The following is an 18,498-nucleotide window of genomic DNA, read 5'->3' as shown; positions in this document are numbered from 1 at the left end:
AGAATTGAAATGAGAACTTTGAATGTCCAAGGGGCTATCAGTAGAAATGTTTTGCTTTTTTCTTAATTATTGAATTAATATAAATTAAATGTACACTGTCTTGGGAAAGTAATGATAAATATACAGGGCCATATAAAGGAACCTTTAAGATTTAGGTTAAATAATTAGATTTAATGGAGAAGGAAATGGCAACCCACTCCAGTGCTCTTGCCTGGAGAATTCCATGGACAGAGGAGCCTGGTAGGCTGCTGTCCATTGGGTCGCACAGAGTTGGACATGACTGAAGAGACTTAGCATGCATGCATGCATTTAGGTTTAAGTAAATCTAATAAGGGCTAAATATCCAAAGTGTATAAAGAACTCATAGAATTCAATACAAAAATAAAACCTGATTTAAAAATGGACAGAGGACCTAAACAGACATTTTTCCAAAAAGACATACAGATGGCCAACAGGCACATGAAAATATGCTCAACATCACTGATCGTCAGGGAAATGCAAATCGAAACCACAATGAGATATCACCTCACACCTGTCAGAATGGCTATCATCAAAATGTCTACAAATAATAAATATTGGCTAGGATGTAGAGAAAAAGGAACCCTGATGCACTGTTGGTGAGAGTGTAAATTGGTATAAACACTATGGAAACAATATAGAGTTTCCTAAAAAATTGGAAATAGAACTGCCATATGATCCAGCCATTTCACTCCTGGGTTTATATCCAAAGAAAATGAATAGATTTATTCAAAATAGATTTATATCAAAAAGAAAATTCAAATAGATATATGTACCCCAATGTTCACTGCAACATTATTTACAATGACCAATATATGAAAACAATTTAAGTGTCCATCAACAGATGAATGGATAAAGAAGATGAGGTACATATATTATATTCTTGCCTTGAGAACCCTGTGAACAAAATGAAAAGGCAAAAAGAGACCACAGTTGTGGATGTGTCTGGTGGAGAAAGTAAAATCTGATACTGTAAAGAACAGTATTGCATAGGAACCTGGAATGTTAGGCCCATGAATCAAGGTAAATTGGACATGGTCAAACAGGAGATGGCAAGAGTAAACATTGACATTTTAGGAATCAGTGAACTAAAATGGACAGAAATGGGTGAATTTAACTCAGGTGACCATTATATCTACTTCTGTGGGCAAGAATCTCTTAGAAGAAATGGAGTAGCCCTCAAAGTCAACAAGAGTCTGAAATGCAGTATTTGGGTGCAACTTCAAAACCAACAGAATGATCTCAGTTTGTTTCCAAGGCAAACCATTCAACATCACAGTAATCCAAGTCTGTGCCCCAACCACTAATGCCGAAGAAGCTAAAGTTGAACAATTCTGTGAAGACCGACAAGACCTTCTAGATCTAATACACACAAAAAAAGATGTCCTTTTCATCATAGGAGACCGGAATGCAAAAGTAGGAAGTCAAGAGATACCTGGATTTAACAGGCAAGTTTGGCTTTGGAGTACAAAATGAAGCAGGGCAAAGGCTAACAGAGCTTTGCCAAGAGAACGCACTGGTCATAGCAAACACCTTCTTCCAACAACACAAGAGAAGATTCTACACATGACATCACCAGATGGTCAACACTAAAATCAGATTGATTATATTCTTTCAGCTAAAGATGGAGAAGCTTTATACAGTCAGTAAAAAACAAGACCAGGAGCTGACTGTAACTGAGACCATGACTTCTTCTAGCAAAATTCAGGCTCAAATTGAAAAAAGTAGGGAAGACCATTGGGTTTCCCTGGTGGCTCAGATAGTAAAGAATCCACCTGCAATTTGGGAGACCTGGGTTCAATCCCGGGGTTGGGAAAATCCCCTGGAGGAGGGTATGGCAATACACTCCAATATTCTTTTTTTTTTTAATACTACAGATTTACATATATTTTATTTATTTATTTTTCTGTTTGGGAGATGTCTTTTCTTACTTTAATTGGAGGCTAATTACTTTACAATATTATAGTGGTTTTGCCATATATTGACATGAATCCACCACGGGTGTACATGTGTTTCCCATCCTGAACCCCCCTCCCACATCCCTCCCCATCCCATCCCTCAGGGTCATCTCAGTGCACCAGCCCTGAGCACCCTGCCTCATGCATCGAACTTGGACTGGTGATCTGTTTCACATATAATAATATACATGTTTAAATGCTGTTCTCTCAAATCATCCCACCCTTGCCTTCTCCCACAGAGTCCAAAAGACTTCTTACATCTGTGTCTCTTTTGCTGTCTCGCATATAGACTCATCATTACCATCTTTCTAAATTCCATATATAAGCATTAATATACTGTATTGGTGTTTTTCTTTCTGACTTACTTTGCTCTGTATAATAGGCTCCAGTTTCATCCACCTCATTAGAACTGATTCAAATGCATTCTTTTTAATAGCTGAGTAATATTCCATTGTGTATATGTACCACAGCTTTCTTATCCACTCATCTGCTGGTGGACATCTAAGTTGCTTCCGTGTCCTGGCTATTGTAAACAGTGCTGCAGTGAACATTGGGGTACATGTGTCTCTTTCAATTCTGGTTTCCTCGGTGTGTATGCCCAGCAGTGGGATTGCTGGGTCATATGACAGTTCTATTTCAGTATTTTAAGGAATCTCCACACTGTTCTCCATAGTGGCTGTACTAGTTTGCATTCCCACCAACAGTGTAAGAGGGTTCCTTTTTCTCTGCACCCTCTCCAGCATTTATTGCTTGTAGACTTTTGGATCTCAGCCATTCTGACTGGCATGAGATGGTACCTCTTGGTGGTTTTGATTTGCATTTCTCTGATAATGAGTGATGTTGAGCATCTTTTCATTTGTTTGTTAGCCATCTGTATGTCTTCTTTGGAGAAATGTCTATTTAGTTCTTTGGCCCATTTTTTGATTGGATCGCTTATTTTTCTGGAATTGAGTTGTGGGAGTTGCTTGTATATTTTTGAGATTAATTCTTTGTCAGTTGCTTCATTTGCTATTATTTTCCCCCATTCTGAAGGCTGTCTTTTCACTTTGCTTATAGTTTCCTTTGTTGTGTAAAAGCTTTTAAGTTTAATTAGGTCCCATTTGTTTATTTTTGCTTTTATTTCCATTACTCTGGGAGGTGGGTCATAGAGAATCCTGCTATGATTTCTGTCAGAGAGTGTTTTGCCTATGTTTTCCTCTAGGAGTTTTATAGTTTCTGGTCTTATATTTAGATCTTTAATCCATTTTGAGTTTATTTTTGTGCATGGTGTTAGAAAGTGTTCTAGTTTCATTCTCTTACAAGTGGTTGACCAGTTTTCCCAGCACTACTTGTTGAAGAGATTATCTTTTCTCCATTGTATATTCTTGCCTCCTTTGTCAAAGATAAGGTGTCCATGGGTGCATGGGTTTATCTCTGGGATTTCTATTTTGTTCCATTGATCTATATTTCTGCTTTGTGCCAGTACCATACTGTCTTGATGACTGTAGCTTTGTAGTATAGTCTGAAGTCAGACAGGTTGATTCCTCCAGTTCCATTCTTCTTTCTCAAAATTGCTTTGGCTATTCTAGGTTTTTTTGTATTTCCATACAAGTTGTGAAATTATTTGTTCTAGTTCTCTGAAAAATACTGTTGGTAGCTTGATAGGGGTTGCATTGAATCTATAGATTGCTTTGGGTGGTATACTCATTTTCACCATATTGATTCTTCCAATCCATGAACATGGTATATTTCTCCATCTACTTGTGTCTTCTTTCTTTCATCAGTGTTTCATAGTTTTCTATATATAGGTCTTTTGTTTCTTTAGGTAGATTTCTTCCTAAGTATTTTATTCTTTTTGTTACAGTGGCTAATAGAATTGTTTCCTTAATTCCTCTTTCTATTTTCTCATTGTTAGTGTATAGGAATGCAAGGGATTTCTGTGTGTTAATTTCATATCCTGCAAATTTACTATATTCATTGATTATCTCTAATAATTTTCTGTGGTGTCTTTAGGGTTTTCCAAGTAGAGGATCATGTCATCTGCAAACAGTGAGAGTTTTACTTCTTCTTTTCCAATCTGGATTCCTTTTATTTCTGTTTCTGCTCTGATTGCTGTGACCAAAACTTCCAAAATTATGTTGAATAGTAGTGGTGAGAGTGGGCACCCTTGTCTTGTTCCTGGTTTTAGGGAAAATGCTTTCAGTTTTTCACCATTGAGGATAATGTTTGCTGTGGGTTTATTATATATGGCTTTTATTATTGTTGAGGTATGTTCCTTCTGTGCCTGCTTTCTGGAGGGTTTTTATCATAAATGGATGTTGAATTTTGTCAAAAGCTATCTCTGCATCTATTGAGATAATCAAATGGTTTTTATCTTTCAATTTGTTAATGTGGCGTATCACATTGATTGATTTGTGAATGTTGAAGAATTCTTGCATGCCTGAGATAAAACCCACTTGGTCATGATGTATGATCTTTTTAATATGTTGTTGGATTCTATTTGCTAGAATTTTGTTGAGGATTTTTGCATCTATGTTCATCAGTGATATTGGCCTGTAGTTTTCCTTTATTGTGGCATCTTTGTCTGGTGATGGTGGCCTCATAGAATGAGTTTGAAAGTTTACCTTCCTCTGCAATTTTCTGGAAGACTTTGAGTAGGATAGGTGTTAGCTCTCTCTAAATTTTTGGTAGAATTCAGCTGTGAAGCCATTTGGTCCTGGGCTTTTCTTTGTTGGAAGATTTCTGATTCCGGTTTTGATTTCTGTGCTTGTGATGGGTCTGTTAAGATTTTCCATTTCTTCCTGGTTCAATTTTGTGCCATAGACACTTGAAATTGGAGGTCTTGGTTCAGTGAAAGTGAAGTGAAGTCAGTCGCTCAGTCATGTCCAACTCTTTGTGACCCCATGGATGGTAGCCTATCAGGCTCTCTATCCATGGGATTTTCCAGGCAAGAGTGCTGGAGTGGATTGCCATTTCCTTCTCCAGGGGATCTTCCTGACCCAGGAATCAAACCTGGGTCTCCCACATTGCAGGCAGACGCTTTACCGTCTGATCCACCAGGGAAGCCCCTAGTTCAATTTTGGAAAGTATACTCTTCTAAGAATTCATCTATTTCTTCCAAGTTGTCCATTTTATTGACATATAGTTGCTGATAGTAGTCTCTTATGATTCTTTGTATTTCTGTGTTGTGATTTCTCCATTTTCATTTCTAATTTTGTTGATTTGATTCTTCTCCCTTTGTTTCTTGATAAATCTAGCTAATGGTTTGTCTATTTTATTTATCTTCTCTAAGAACCAGCTTTTAGCTTTGTTGATTTTTGCTATGGTCTCTTTTGTTTCTATTGCATTGGTTTCTGCCCTAATTTTTGTGATTTCTTTCCTTCTACTAACCCTGGGGTTCTTCATTTCTTCCTTTTCTAGTTGCTTTAGGTGTAGATTTAAGTTATTTATTTGATTTCTCTCCTGTTTCTTGAGGCAGGCTTGTATTGCTATGAACCTTCCCCTTAGCACTGCTTTTACTGAATCCCATAGGTTTTGGGTTGTTATGTTTTCGTTTTCATTCGTTTCTATGCATATTTTGATTTCTTCTGTGATTTGTTGGTTATTCAGAAGTGTGTTGTTTAGCCTCCATATGTTTGTATTTTTAACAGTTTTTTCCTGTAGTTGACATGTAATCATACAGCATTGTGATCAGAAAAGATGCTTGAGATATTTTCAATTTTTTGAATTTACCAAAGCTAGATTTATGGCCCAGGATGTGATCTGTCCTGGAGAAGGTTTCATGTGCACTTGACAAAAAGGTGAAATTCATTGTTTTAGGGTGAAATGTCCTGTAGATATCAATTAGGTCTAACTGGTCCATTGTATCATTTAAAGTTTGTGTTTTCTTGCTAATTTTCTGTTTAGTTGATCTATCCATAGCACACTCCAGTATTCTTGCCTGGAGAACCCCCATGGATGGGGGAGTCTGGCGTGCTACAGTCCACGGGGTTGCAAATAGTCGGACACGACTGAGTGACTGAGCACACAAACACAGGGAGAACCACTAGACCATTCAAGTATGACCTAAATCAAATCCTTTATGATTGTCTAGTGGAGGAGATGAATCAATTCAAAGGATTAGGTCTGGGAGAGAGAACGCCTGAAGAACTATGGATAGAGGTTCGTAATATTGTATATGAGGTAGTGACCAATACCATCATCAAGAGAATAAATGCAAGAAGGCAAAGTGGTTGTCTGAGGAGGCCTTACAAATAGCTGAGAAAAGGACAAAAGCAAAAGGCAAATGATAAAGGGAAAGATATTCCCAACTGAATGCAGAGTTCTAGAGAATAGGAAGGAGACATACTTCCTAAGTGAGCAATGCAAAGAAATAGAGGAAAACAATAGAATGGAAAAGACTAGAGATCTCTTCAGGAAAATTAGAAATACCAGGGGGACACTTCATGCAAAGATGGGCACAATAAAATTCAGAAATGGCAAGGACCTAACAGAAGCAGGAGATATTAAGAAGAGGTGGCAAGAATACAATGTACTAAAAAGGTCTTAATGACCCAGATAACCATGATGGTGTGCTCACTCACCCAGAAGCAGACATCCTAGAGTGTGAAGTCAAGTGGGCCTTAGGAAGCATTACTATGAACAAAGCTAGTGGAGGTGATGGAATTCCAGCTGAGCTATTTAAAATCCTAAATGATAATGCTGTTAAAGTGCTTCATGCAACATGCCAGTCCATTTGGAAAACTCAGCAGTGAACCACAGGACTGGAAAAGGTCAGTTTTCATTCCAGTACTAAAGAATGCATGTATGCTCAATTGCTCAGTGATGTCTAACTCTTTGTGACCCCATAGACTAGTCTGCCAGACTCTCCTGTCCATGGAATTTTCAAGGCAAGAATACTGCAGTGGATTGCCACTTCCTACTTCAGGGGATCTTCCCTACCCAGGGGTCAAACCTGCTTCTCTGTGTTTCCTGTGTTGCCAGACAGATTATTTTACCACTGATCCATGTTGGGAGCCCTAATCCCAAAGAAGGCCAATGCCAAAAAATGTTCAAATTGCCATACAATTGCATTCATTTCACATGTTAGCAAGATTATGCTCAAAATCCTTCAAACTAGGCTTCAGGAGTATGTGAGTTAAGAATTTCCAGTTGTACCAGCTGCATTTAGAAAAGGCAGAGGAACCAGAGATCAAATTGCCTACATCTGCTGGATCATAGGAAAAGGAAGGGAATTCCAGAAAAACATCTACTTCTGCTTCACTGACTATGCTAAAGCCTTTAACTGTGTAGATCACAACAAATTGTGGAAAATTCTCAAAGACATGAGAATACCAGACCAATTTACCTGTCTCCTGAGAAACCTGTATGCAGGACAAGAAGCAACACTTAGAACTACACATGGAAAAACAGACTGGTTCAAAACTGGGAAAGGAGTTAGTCAGGGCTATATGTTGTCACCCTGCTTATTTAACTTCTATGCAGAGTACATCATGCAAAATGCCAGGATGGATGAACCACAAGCTGGAATCAAGATTGCAGGGAGAAATATCAACAACCTATCATATGCAGATGACACCACTTTGATGGCAGAAAGTGAAGAGGAACTAAAGACCCTCTTGATAAGGGTAAAAGAGGAGAGTGAAAAAGCTACCTTAAAACTCAGCATTCAAGAAACAAAGATCATGGCATCTGGTCCCATCACTTCATGGCAAATAGATAGGGAAAAAATGGAAACAGTGACAAACTTTATTTTCTTGGGCTGCAAAATCACTGTGGACAGTGACTTCAGCCATGATGCTCGCTCCTTGGAAGAAAAGCTGGGAAAAACCTAGACAAACCGTATTAAAAGCAAAGACATTACTTTTTCTGACAAAACCTCAAAGCTGTGGTTTTCCAGTATTCATGTATGAATGTGAGAGTTGGACCATAAAGAAGGCTAGCCACTGAAGAATTGATGCTTTCAAACTGTGATGCTGGAGAAGACTCTTGAGAGTCCCTTGGACAGCAAGATCAAACCAGTCAATCCTAAAGGAAATCAATCCTGAATATTAATTGGAAGGACTGATGCTGAAGCTGATGCTCCAATACGTTGGCCACCTATGTGAAAAGCCAGCTCATTAGAAAAGACCCTGATGCTGGGAAAGATTGAGGGCAGGAGGAGAAGGAGGCAACAGAGGATGACATGGTTGGATGGTATCACTGACTCAATGGACATGAGTTTTAGTAAACTCAGGGAGATACTGGAGGACAGGGAATTCTGGCGTGCTGCAGTCCATGGGGTCACAGAGAGTTGGACATGACTTAGCAACTGAATAACAACAACATATATATACACACACAATGGAATATTACTCAACTATAATAAAGAATGAAATTTTGCTCTTTATAACCACATGGATGGACCTGAAAGGTATTATGCTAAGTGAAATAAGTCTAACAGAGAAAGACAGAAACTATGTTTTCACTTATATGTAGAGTCTTAAAAAATAAGCATGTGAATATAAAAAGACAGAAAGAGACTCATAGCTATAGAGAACAAGCTAGTGATTACCAGAGGGGAAAGAGACAGGGAAAGAGACAAGATCAAGGAAGGGAAGGAAGAAGTGCAAACTACTAGGTATAAAATAAATAAGGTACAAGGATACAATATATAGCACAGGGAATATAACATATTTTTAATAACTTTAGAGTATAATTTATAAAAGTATCAAACCACTATATTTACACCTGATGCTAATGTAATACTATAAGTCAACTATTTCTCTGTCTCTTTAGTCACTAAGTCGTGTCCTACTCTTGCGACCCCATGGACTGTAGCCTGCCAGGCTCCTCTGTCTATGGGATTCTCCAGGCAAGAATACTGGAGTGGGTTGCCATTTCTTTCTCCAGGGGATCTTTTCGACCCAGGGATTGAACCCACGTCTCCTCTACTGCAGGCAGATTCTTTACCAACTGAGCTACGAGCGAAGTCCAACTATACGAGGGAAGTCAACTATCATCCTCTTATATAGAGAGAAACATATCATCCTCATATATCATCCTCTTATATAGAGAGACAACATTGTAAATATATTGGTTCTCTACATGTTGATTTTATAATTCAGTGCAATTTCAATTAAAATACAAACAAGATTCTTTTAGAACATAAAGAGAGAAGTAAATTCTATGTAGAAAAATAAACATGAGAATAGCCAAGAAAATTCAAATGAGAAGGGGGTCAGTTGAAAGAAAGAGTACCAAATGTTAGAATTATTACAAAGCCATTGTAATGAAACGTGTTGGAGACTAGAGAGGGAAAGGACAAGAAAAGCAATGGGTTAGAGCCACAACTCAGCAAATAGGCCAAATGCACATTAGTTTTGCTTTACTATTTAGGATTTCAAATTTGTCCAGAAAAGAAAGTTTGCTTGGTAACAGGACAAACATAACATATTACTTCCTCACTTCCACACCAAAATCAGTGTCAGATGAATCAAATATTTAAACATAGAAATGAATACCACTAAAAGTCTAAGAAAATGATAATATAATTTGGAAGTGAGGAGGGACTTTTTCCTAAGCATGGTACAGAATCCAGATACCATAAAGGAGAACATTAATAAAATAATTACCTAACAATTAGAACTATTCTGCAGAAATAGAAGTGACAACCCACAAACAGGTCAAAACTGTTTTCAACATATACTGCAAAGAGCACTGGTAAATCAGTGATAGAAAGAATAGCCCAATTTCAAATGAACCAAAGAAGAGATTTAGAGAGTTTATTAATTCATTGAAAAAGATAGAAATGATGGATCAATGTGAAAAAATATTGAATGTCATTCATATGAGAAGAAATTGAAACCAAAACCAATTTTGAGATATGTTATTTTGCTTTGCAGATTGTAAACAATCAGGAATTTTGATATCATTTAAGACAGCAAAGATATGTTTTGCTCTGTTTTTCATATTTTATTTTAAACTAATATTGGGTTGATAAGTAAGGACATAATTGATGCAACTTTTGGAAAAGCAAATTGGTAATCTTTTTAAAAATCAAGGCCTACTATATCCTCTGTTTCTTCTACTGCTAGGAATTGAACTTGGGGAGACAGTTCAGGTTATGTGTGAGAAATGCACACATAAGGATATTCAGTGCAGCAGTGGAAGGGGTTACACAAAACTAGACCTGCCCTAAATATCCAGCAATGAAGACAAAGGGCTGCCATGACAACAGCTGTGCTGGGTCTCTGAGTGCCGACCCAGAACTTCCAAGTGAGAGAAGCAAGTTGTAGAACATAATCGTAGTATAATTCATTCATTAAAAAGGGAGAAGAGGAGAAATGAATATTTATGTGAGATCCAGGGAAATCACTCATGGCCTCTATATTCCAAGGAAACTCCAGCCTGGAATCTTAAAATCATAAAGCATCTTAGATCTTAAGTTTTTTGAAAGGACATCCACAAGAAATTCCATTTAAAGCACACGGCCAAACCTCTAAACTCCTTTGCCCAGATCTTTCCCAGAAGTTCACAAAATGCAGCCTCTGTCCTCAGTCTCTAATCTCGTTCTCTCAAGAGACCTCCCAGGCATTTCCCCCAGAGTCAGCTTGTCTTGTCTTGGTGAGAGTCTGTTTCCGTCTGCCTACCCTGCTTCTGCCCTTTCCAGTGCAGACACCGCAGCACCCTGCCCTGCACCAGTAAGGCCATCCAGATGCTACCTAGGAGGGTGAGGAGATGGAGGCAAGACATCTGCTTGCAGCTTTCCTCCCCACCATCAGTACTGCTGGACGCGCTGAGACCACAGATGGGCATGAGGAGGGTCCTTGGCAGTAACCCCTAGGTGGGCACAGGGGCTGGGATGAAGGGAGGGGCCTCTCCTTCTTCTGGGAACCAGTATCGCTTTCTGGTCAGACTCAAGCCAAGCACAAGTGCTGTACTTCCTTCTGCTTCACTGTGCCGAGCTCCCTCTTGGGGGCACAATTCAGATTTCTCACTTGCCCTCTGCTGAGCTAGTCTGCCTTCCCAGCTCTAGGATGGGGTGAGCAAACCCAGCACACAGAGTCACTGGAGGCTGGCATGTCCTGTGCCCTACCCCAGGGAGGGATAATGGGAGCTGCCCTGAGAATCACAGAGCAATAGGAGATGACCCCCCAGTATAGAGAACTCTTTCTCTTTCCTTGTTCCTGGTTCGTAGGACTCTGTTGTGTGGATGTTCCATAGTTTCTGTAGCTAGTTCTCTATAGATGGACATCTAGATTTTTTCCCCTGTAATAACAATACAATACTAGACATGATTTTGTATTTTTGTCTCATGCTGCTGCTGCTAAGTTGCTTCAGTCGTGTCCGACTCTGTGCGACCCCATAGACGGCAGCCCACCAGGCTCCCCTGTCCCTGGGATTCTCCAGGCAAGAACACTGGAGTGGGCTGCCATTTCCTTCTCCAATGCATGAAAGTGAAAAGTGAAAGTGAAGTCGCTCAGTCACGTCCGACCCTTAGCGACCCCATGGACTGCAGCCCACCAGGCTCCTCCGTCCATGGGATTTTCCAGGCAAGAGTACTAGAGTGGGTTGCCATGCCCCCCTCCAGAGGATCGTCCCAACCCACTGATCAAACCCAGGTCTCCTACATCGCAGGTGGATTCTTTACTGTCTGAGCTACCAGGGAAACCCAAATCAACCATACTTCAATTTTTTTTTAAAAAAAGTAAAATCTGGAAAGAATACAGCTCCACACTCTAGCTTTTCCAACATGTCTCATCAATGTGTGTCCCCAGGCTCTAGCTCAGCACATTGTAGGTATTAAATATTTATAAAATGAGTGAGCAATAAATTAATTTTCAGAAGAGGACCTCAATGTTGGAAAAAATTCATCTTTGTAGCTCTGTATTTCTGTGTCTCTTTTCAACTGCTGCTGAATTCGTGGATGAATTGGTTTCCATTTCCTCTCTGGTTTTTCATCTAATAAGACAGAATCACAATAAAGGACAGAAATGGTAAGGATCTAACAGAAAAAAAAGAAGAGATTAAGAAGAGGTGGCAAGAATATACAGAAGAACTATACAAAAAAAGATTTGTAATGACCCAAGTTGCCAAATTCAGACTTAAATGGAAGAAAGTAGGGAAAACCACTAGGCCATTCAGGTATGATCTAAAACAAATCCCTTACGATTATACAGTGGAAGTGACAAATAGATTCAAGGGATTAGATCTGATAGATGGAGGTGTGTAACGTTGTACAGGAGGCGGTGATCAAAGCCATCTCCAAGAAAAAGACATGCAAAAAGGCAAAGTGGTTGTTTGAAGAAGAATTACAAATAGCTGAGGAAAGAAGAAAAGCAAAAGGCAAAGGAGAAAATGAAAGATATACCCATCTGAATACAGAGTTCCAAAGACTAGCAAGGAGAGATAAGAAAGCCTGACTGGATGAAGCACAAACTGGAATCAAGATTGTTGGGAGAAATATCAATAACCTCAGATATGCAGATGACACCACCCTTATGGCAGAAGGTGAAGAGGAACTAAAGATCCTCTTGATAGAAGTGAAAGAGGAGAGTGAAAAAGCTGGCTTAAAATTCAACATTCAAAAACTAAGATCATGGCATCCGATTCCATCACTTCATGGGAAATAGATGAGGAAACAATGGAAACAGTGAGACTTTATTTTGTTTGGCTCCAAAATCACTGCAGATGGTGATTGCAGCCATGACATTAAAAGACCCTTGCTCCTTGGATGAAAAGTTATGACCCCCTAGACAGCATATTAAAAAGTAGAGACATTACTTTTCTGACAAAGGTCCATATAGTCAGACCTACGGTTTTTCCAGTAGTCGTGTATGGATATGAGAGTTGGATCACAAAAGGCTGAGCACCAAAAAATTGATGCCTTCAAACTGTGGTGTTGGAGAAGACTCTCGAGAGCCCCTTGGACAGCAAGGAGATCAAACCAGTCAATCCTAAAGGAAATCAATCCTGAACATTCATTGGAAGGACTAAAGCTGAAGTTCTAATACCTGGCCATCTGATATGAAGAGCTGAGTCATTAGAAAGGACCCTGATGCTGGGAAAGATTGAAGGAAGTAGAGGAAGGGGAGGACAGAGGATGAGATGGTTGGATGGCATCACTGACTCGATGGACATGAGAGTGAGCAAGATTTGGGAGATGGTGAAGGACAGGGAAGCCTGGCATGCTTCAGTTAATGGGGTCAAAAAGAGTCAGACACGACTGAGTGACTGAACAACAACAATCCATGATGGTGTGGTCACTCACATGGAGCCAGACATCCTGGAGTGTAAAGTCAGGTGGGCCTTAGGAGGCATTACTACAAACAAAGCTAATGGAGGTGATGGAATTCTAGCTCCACTATTTAAAATCTTAAAAGATGATGTTGTTAAAGTCCTGTGCTCACAGCAAATTTGGAAAATTCAGCAGTGGCCATAGGACTGGAAAATGTGTTTTCATTCTAATCCTAAAGAAGGGCAATGCCAAAGAATGTTCAAACTACCTTACAATTGAGCTCATTTAACATGCTAGCAAGGTAATGCTCAAAATTCTTCAAGCTAGGCTTCAGCTGTACATGAGCAGAGAACTCTCAGATGTAGAAGCTGAGCTTAGAAAAGGCAGAGGAACCAGAGATCAAATTGCCAGCATTCGTTGGCTCATGAAAAAAACAAGGGAATTCCAGAATAAATCTACTTCTGCTTCACTGACTATACCAAAGCCATTGACTGTGTGGATCATGACCAACTGGAAAATTCTTAAAGAGATGGGAATGCCAGACAACCTTACCTGTCTCCTGAGAAACCTGTATCAAGCCAAGAAACAACACTTAGAACTGGACATGGGACAATGGACTGGTTCAAAATTGAAAAAGGAGTTCATCAAAGCTATATGTTGTCACCATGTTTATTTAACTTCTGTGTGGAGTGTATCATGCAAAATACCAGGATGGATGAATCACAAGCTGGAATCAAGATAGTCAGGGAAAATATCAACAACCTCGGATATGCAGATGATACCATCCTAATGACAGAAAGCAAAGAGGATCTAAAGAGCTTCTTGATGAAGGTGAAAGAGAATGAAAAAACTGGATTAAATATCAACATTCAAGGAACAAAGATCATGGCATCCGGTCCTATCACTTCATGGCAATTAGATGGGGAAAAAATGAAAACAGTGGTAGATTTTATTTTCTTTGGCTCCAAAATCGCTGTGGCTGGTGACTGCAGCCATGAAATTAAAAGATGCTTATTCCTTGGAAGGAAAGTTATGAGACGCCTAGACAGTGTATTAAAAAGCAGAGACATCACTTTGTCAACAGTGGTCCACTTAGTCAAAGCTATGGCTTTTCCAGTGGTCATGTATGGACGTGAGAGTTGGACTGTGAAGAAGGCTGAGTGCCAAAAAACGGATGCTTTCGAATTGCGTTGCTGGAGAAGACTCTTGAAAGTCCCTTGAACAACAAAGAGATCAAACCAATCCTTAAGGAAATCAACCCTGAATATTCATTGGAAGGACTGATGCTGAAGCTGAAGCGCCAACACTTTGGCCACATAATATGAAGAGCTGACTCATTGGAAAAGACCCTGATGCTGGGAAAGATTGAGGGCAGGAGAAGGGGGCAACAGAGGATGACATGGTTGGATGGTATCACTGACTGTGTGGACATGAGTTTCAGCAAACTCCGGGAGATACTGGAGGACAGGGAACCCTGGTGTGCTGCAGTCCATGAAGTCACAGAGAGTCTGACACAACTGAGTGACTCAAGAATAACAACATGACAATCATCTTACCTTTTAGTTCCCACATGTTTCCCTGGCACATTATGTTCTGAACAATGGCCCCATGTTTGGTTGGGTGCACTCAGCCTGTGAAGTGAGGAGTCGGACTTTGATGACAGGGCCAAGGGTTCAAGTCCCTATCTGCTCTTAGAAGCGGGGTGGAGACGCTTTATCTAATCACTCAGAGCACTGGTCACCTGGTGAAAAGTGGTGGTAAGAACCCCTGTCTTGCGTGGGTGTTAGGAGGAAGGCGGATGTACGTAGAGTATTTCTCATAGCATCTGGCAGTTCTTATTAATCAGTATCAATTAATGATCTACTAAATGTTATCACAGATCATTTTATTTTCTCTTTTAAAGTCCATGACACCTTTGCCAATTACTGTCCCAGAAAATGTTCTTATTCTCTTTATTTCCAGGGCAACTGTGTCAGGACGTGCTGTACCCAAGAGCTGCTTTAGTTAAATAATCCCATCAAAGAACTACTTCATTAAATCTGAAAGGAGTTAATTTTGTGTTGGATCCATTTATCTTTGTTATCATTTTCCTTTTCTTAATTTCAAAATCAGTACAAACGATGAGAAAGAGGAAAAGATTTTGGAAAACACAGACTAAATTTTTATAAACAAAAATAATAGCCTGTGCTCATTAGAAATCTCCCTTTTTTCCCCCAAGCATTTTAATAAGACATCATCTACAAGCCTGGAATAAACTCTTTCACTTTCACTGTGTATTTTCAAATGATTCCAACCTATTTTCTGTGTTATATATTTTCCCATTTTTTTCCTGTCTGCTCCATATTCTACTCTTTTAGCTTAATATCATATAGGTAATGTTTTTTTTTACTTAGTTTTCCATGTAATCAGTATTAATGGTTGCATTAATTTTGAAGTATCCTCATTTTGAAGTATCCTGAGGTCCTACTGGGCCAGCTGGCTCAGATGATAAAGAATCTACCTGCAATGCAGGAGACCTGGGTTTGATACCTGGGTCCAGAAGATCCCCTAGAAAAGGTAATGGCAACCCACTCCAGTATTCTTGCCTGGAGAATTCCATGGACAGAGGAGCTTGGCAGGCTACAGTCCGTGGGGCCGCAAAGAGTTGAACACTGCTGAGTGGCTAACGCTACTACTACTTTAGGTGGCTCAGCCTGCTATCAAGTTGCCAAAGGCTGGGTGCCTTAAACAGCAGACATTTCTTTCTCACTCCACGGGCCAGGAAGTCCAGGATGAGGTGCTGGCAGGTTCTGTTCTCGGCAAGGACCCACCTCCTGGTTGTAGACGCCACCTTGTCACCGCGTCCTCATGTGGGAGAAAGGAGTGAGCTCTCTGTCTCTTCTGGGAGGGCACTGATCCATAACACTAGCTCATAACGCCCATAACACCAAGTGATGAGCCTTGGTGTCATTTCCCAGAGACCCACCTCCTTAGACTGGGCATCAGGATCAAAGCATGAACTTTAGAGGGACAAAGCATGCAGCCTGTCTCAAGTATGAAAGTGGAAAGGAAAGTCGTGGGGTTCTGTGGGCCCCAGGGCCACAGAGCCCTGCTCCATCACTCTCGCCCCTGCCACTTGCTGGCCTGTCACCATGGAGTGTCTTCATCCTGGCTTCCCTCATCTGTTTCCCTTGCTTGCTCTGCTCCCTGGGGTTAGAGGGGGAAGGGGTGAGGAGGGAGCTGGTTCTTATCATGGGGTGAAGGTGGGGGTGTGTCCAGGGGTCAGACTGGAGGGGTGGCTTACTTTATTTTGCCCACTGCTTCCCTGGTGGTGTGTGCAAGGGGTGTGCACAGTACACTGCTTTTACTCCCTGTTCTTCAGATGTGGCTGCTGTTTTTCGGTCTTTTTGTATCTTTTTGTCCATAATTTGCCCTAAGTGTGGCATGCATACAGGTACTTTTAGCCTCTTTATTTTCTTTGCATTTTGTAGCTTCGAGAGACATTGGTCTAGATGTAAGCATTGCAGAACTACAGTAAAGGGTCCCGGGTCCCAGCCTGTCTCAGTAAGGCTTCCCATGACAAATGTACCAGTTCCACCACACTCTGGCCAGCAGTAAATGTTAGAGCTTGTTAAATTTTTCACTGTATCGGGTAGACATAACATGATGTCTTATGAATAGTTGCATCTTTTATTACTAAAGATAATCACACTGTTATACGTGTGATTTCCCTCTGTCCAGCTTGCTCATAGGTATAACCACCCATGCCCCTTTTATTAGCAAAAATTCATTTCAAGTATCTGGTGAAAATATTCACAGAGAAGTTCCTATCAGTGCTGGGAGGCTTTGCTGGTGTAAGAAATGTGCAGCCTGCACTGCTGGAGATCTGCTCCGTGTGAGCCGTGAGCCAGGGCTCTGGCCAAGGCCACCTCTGTCTTTGCTTTCGTTTCTGATGCTGGTCCGATGGCCCAGCTTGATGGAGCTGAGCCCCAGCCATCTGGAGTCGGTGAGGAATTACTGCTGAGGGTCACCCCGGGGGTCATGTCGCCCTCTACACCCCCAACCTCTGCTTCTTCCCTGAAGAAGTAAAGGGTTGGATTTCACTGTAATGCGACCCAGAGATGAAAAGTGCTGCTGAGGCTAAAACCCTAGAGGGACAGCTGACAAAGAAAGAAGCATCCTTCTCACTGAAGGCTGGTGAGCCCAGGACTGCTGTGGATGGGCCCCTGCAGTGCCAGGAGGGTGTTCGCTCCAGGGAGGGACAGCCCCTGACCCCAGGATTTGACCACATAGGGATTCTATGGACAGTGGCACAGGAAAGCCATTGAACAATTATGACCAGGTCAGTCGCAGTCTAGAATTTACTCTTTATTCTGCAGTGAACTCTGAGTTGTTAGATATATTTTTACTTTTTGCTACTCCATTGATGCAGGTGAATGTAATTTTTTTTAAAGCATGTATTCATGTAAATGGTAGTGTCTTTTTTTTCTAGGATACACAGGGGATGCCAGAGATTTTTGAATCAAGAAAGAACATTTGTCTTCTGTCATGCATGCTTTCCTTGATGGGGATGAATTAAACAGTAGTATAATAAATGTATATATGTAAGAGACAAACTGATTTAGAACTGATAGAATTAAAGTCACTTTCATACTACCTCTCCATTGGCCTAGATTCACAGAAAAATAAAACAGCAGTAGAGAGAGAATTTTAGTCTGACTGTGGGTCAGGAGGAATGATTTAACAAATACTGTTCTAGAAGAAAAGGTAAGAATACCTCGTTAGGATATAAAGACAGAACAGATTCAGAATCAGCAGACAAAGGAGGACTAGGATGGGGAAGGCCACGATGAACTGTTAGTGTAAGTAGCTTGGCTTGTATCACCAGATATCATTCTGTAACATTTGTGAAATTCCGTTTCTTTACTTTCCCAAAATAAAAGAGAAGAATAATTCCTGCTCATTTTCCTATAGTCAAAATAATTTATTTTTCTAAATCCTGAATTACAGAAATAACATTTAGAGGTTGAGTTATTGGCAACTAAAAACATTTATCCTGTAAATGTCAGAATATGTAAAACATACAGTGTTACTGAAAGTTTTTTTTATTTTTTTTTGTAAATAGATTATTAACTTGAAAGTGACTACCAAAGCCTAAATGATGTTCTGGTTTCATATGTTTTAGACTATTTTTAACAAATACTTTTTCACATAATGAACTTTCATTTACTGCCCATGTCCAGCGTATTTAAATACCGGGTCTTATAAATATTAACATGTATCACCCACCAGAAGTATGTTCACTTGTCATCGTCACAGCTCATTGGAAATATTTCTTGCGTTCTC

The 18,498-nt window shown here is 40.2% G+C and overlaps 1 protein-coding gene across 5 annotated transcripts in view; it reads left to right on the top strand.

Annotated features, from left to right (window-relative positions):
- The window catches only part of LRRK1 (leucine rich repeat kinase 1), a 134,078-nt gene that overhangs the window by 17,965 nt on the left and 97,615 nt on the right, over positions 1-18,498 (top strand). Inside the window, exon 1 of one of the 5 annotated variants that reach the window (XM_027520672.1) lies at positions 17,244-17,494. The exons of the other annotated variants lie outside the window; for them this stretch is intronic. The gene's annotated coding sequence lies outside the window, so the exon portion shown is untranslated. Of the gene's footprint in view, positions 1-17,243; positions 17,495-18,498 lie in introns of those variants that run through there. 5 annotated transcript variants of the gene reach the window in all.

The sequence above is a fragment of the Bos indicus x Bos taurus genome, chromosome 21 (genome assembly GCF_003369695.1).
Source record: "Bos indicus x Bos taurus breed Angus x Brahman F1 hybrid chromosome 21, Bos_hybrid_MaternalHap_v2.0, whole genome shotgun sequence".
Classification (NCBI taxonomy): domain Eukaryota; kingdom Metazoa; phylum Chordata; class Mammalia; order Artiodactyla; family Bovidae; genus Bos; species Bos indicus x Bos taurus.
The sequence above is the reverse complement of the archived record's forward strand: the minus strand, read 5'-3'. Positions and strand labels throughout refer to the sequence as shown.